Here is a 3,578-nt window from a genome sequence, read left to right on the forward strand (position 1 = left end):
CTTGCTTTTAGCTATACAACTTTATTTTGTAAGCTAAATAAAAAAAAATAGCAAAAAATTATATATTTGCAAAAGATCTACCTAAACGTAGAACTTAATATGAGCATTCAAATTATATTTTGTAAAATTTTTCCAACTTTTGGAAATTTTTCGGAAAATTACCCAGCAGTAGATGGCATTTAACATTCGGTATTGGATCTGTTTGTTAATACTGTGCCTATGGAGGTTTTTAAAGTTTAATGTAAAGAGAATGACTGTCGCGTATGGAGGTTAGGGCGCGAGTACGTGAGTGACGGTGGCATTTGATGTCAGCGTTTGATGTCGGCGTTTAGTATTCATAAAAAGGGGAGATTTTCATTTGGCAGCGTAACTTATGGCAGCTTCACAATAGATAGATGATACGTGGATTTAAAACTAAATAGCACGCAATGCTGCAGGAAATTTAGAGGAAACACTGAAGTTTAATTAAAGTACCAGAATTTAAAAATTACATTGTTCATTAAATTTCTAACTTATTGTTTATATACTAAAAGAGATTACAGCTAAAGAAAGTTGTAATTATTTTAAACATAAATTATGTATTAGAATATAACCCAAACATTACATGTAGAAAACACGATACAATTTCATTCCGTAGATACAATATATAGGTTACTTAAGAAATGCTAAATAGTTTAGATGATATATTAACAGTTATTTGAGGAAATAAGTAGCTAATTCCTTAACATATTAGTTGTTTTGGTATTGTTGTAAAATTATATTGTACTTGTAAATCATTTAATTTCTAATCTTAATGTCTTTTACAGCTTGAGTAACCTAATACTTTACTAAATTAACGTCTAGTAAGTCTTCAAACCTATATTAATATATTAATACTCCTCATTTAATCTACAAATTTATGTTTTCGTAAATAATTTAATGCATTACTGAACACGGTAAGCTGATGAAGCGAAGCCGTATGAAGGTCTAATTTGTTGATAGCTAATTTACAACCACTCCCTCGTGTGTGTTTCTTACCGAATCAACACTACTGTAATTAACGGATTCATTTAAAGTTATCGAATTCGGTTCGTATGTACGCTGAAGCATGTTACATCGGCAAGCACAAGTTTAACCCCAAAGTTTCTATTCAATATTTACTTTCATAACATAGCGGGATAGGATATTTGTACATTTGTAAGATAAAAAATATGAACGTCTCTATAAAATTGTATGGAATAAACAGTTTCCTCATAGCTTGCAACCAAGTGTGGACAGCATGTGTAAAAAAAGTAATCATCATGTGCACGTATCAGCTAAGAATTAGAGTAGAAATATGACAAAATAGATTTTATTGTAACTAAATAAATATAAATAAGTATTAGACAACATCACATACGTTGATCTGATCCCTAAGTAAGTAACTAAAGCGCTTGTGTTTTGGAAATCAAAAACATCGGCGATACCACAAACATCTAGACCTGAGACAACATAGAAACGTAAGTTTCGTTTTCTACATTGCCCCGACCGGGAATTTCGATCTCCGGCCGGGGATCCGCCGTCTCTAAGGTTCAGGGTTCGCCCTGAACCTCAGAGACGGCTACACCATGAATACCGACGTGTAGGTCACTCGTCCAAAACTACATCGTATTTCATAGGTAGTGAAAAATCTACTCGAAACCTACAAAGGCTTTTAATAACATTAGTTGAATTATGTTAGTGAAATGTTCGCATCTGTACATAACCCTTGAACTCTTTGATGTTGGCGACTGTATGGCGTCGGCGTCGTCGGCCCGCCCACTAACTCGCCTTGATATCACACGTCACGTCAACGACAAATTTGAATCAAGTTTGATTAATGAGCCGGCAAACTGTCTTTTGAAGCGAGATGTTGTATATTTATACGATATGTACACGCTAGGGCAGGCAGCTCTGTATCTTATTATTGTTGAATCTGTCTATAAGCTTTAGTGTATTTAAAAGTGACAACGACTTCTTTATTTTATATATATACATGTTCATTTATTTATAGGAAATGAAAATATGTTTTCGGATATAATTCGCCTATATTTGGTTCTTCAAACAAACCAACGTTATGGGCCTTTTACAGGTCCCATGGCCACTGCTAACTGAGATGGTAAAGTCATCAACCAGTTATGTCTAATATTATTGCAAATCACTCTATTCTTCACTATAGTTACAAAAGTTACTAATTAAACACCTTATTTTCATTATCGTTTAATAAAAATTAATATCGCTAAAATAAATAATTTGTAAAGCATATGCAGCGTAAATTGGATGTTTTTAAATAATATCTAGTGACGGGGCGAACAAGTCGTGCGCCTGATAGTAAGCTACATGCCTGTCCATAACAGTTGCAGTGCCACTCAGAGCTTTAAATCTCAAAGATCTGAGGGGTACTACCACTACGCCCGTCATCCTGAGACATAAATTGACAAGTCTCGTGTACCAGTAATTTCACAAGTACCCTTACCCTTCAAAACCGGAACAGAGTAATACTGACATTACTGCTTGGCGGCAGAAATAGGTAAGACAGTACTTCCTTAAACGAATTTTTTCACAAATAGCTCTAGTGCTACTAAAAAGTTCTTTGCAAAATTAAAAATAAGGTATTTTATACTTTTGTAACTGTAGTTAAAAGTAAAGTGATTTGCATAATAATAGACATAACTGTTTTATGACTCTACCATCTCAGTCACCCGTGACCATGGGAATTGTAAAGGGCCCGAAACGTTGGTTTATTTGAAAAAACAAATATACGCGATTTAGATCTGAACAAATAGTTTCATTTCCTATGTATAACACTTGCGAAATGTTAATTTACTTATTTTCAGACGATTACGAATTTTTTGTTACATAAAATATTTTATCTACACACATGTCATAAACCCTCTATGACGTGTTCAAAAACCGCAAATTACGACGTGCTTAAAGATAAACTGTTAAAACAAAAACAAATTTCTTATCTGTGAAGATATTATTATTGGATACTAATAACATCAAATTCGATTTTATTATTACATTCAAATTTCGAACATCTCTGACAAACAAAACAATTTGATTCCATCTCAATTCTAAAATGTCAATAGCAAACAATTTTCACTTTCACACGTTATTTGATATCGAACGATAATCATATCGTTCGATATCAAATAACGTGCCCCAACCATCAGGTTGGCCGACTCTAGTTTATCTATGAATTAAAAAGAAACTACGGTTGCGTGACAAACGTGAGAAAAGTTTTTATTTGCCGCCATTTTGCCAGTAGTAACATGCGGTTCCTGAACACATTAAAGAGAGCTTATAATAAATGTTAGATAAAACGTGTAACTGTACATAATTAGGCATTAAAACAGTTACATAAACTGCTATATTTTATACAGTAAATTGTTGACGATTCACACTTTAACAAAATTTGTCACCCCATCTGCGGAACAGAAGGAGCAGTACACAAGCAGTATACGTGTATTTGTGGGTTGTCTCAGCTAATTAGCATTTTAATTACCTGTCGGTCTGCCACCTGGTGCACCCTACACCCAGTGCCGTGGGCACAACGGAACAACCTTACCGCAATTATG

This window comes from Hyposmocoma kahamanoa, unplaced genomic scaffold (genome assembly GCF_003589595.1).
Source record: "Hyposmocoma kahamanoa isolate Upper Pololo Valley unplaced genomic scaffold, ASM358959v1 64, whole genome shotgun sequence".
NCBI classification, from domain to species: Eukaryota; Metazoa; Arthropoda; class Insecta; order Lepidoptera; family Cosmopterigidae; genus Hyposmocoma; species Hyposmocoma kahamanoa.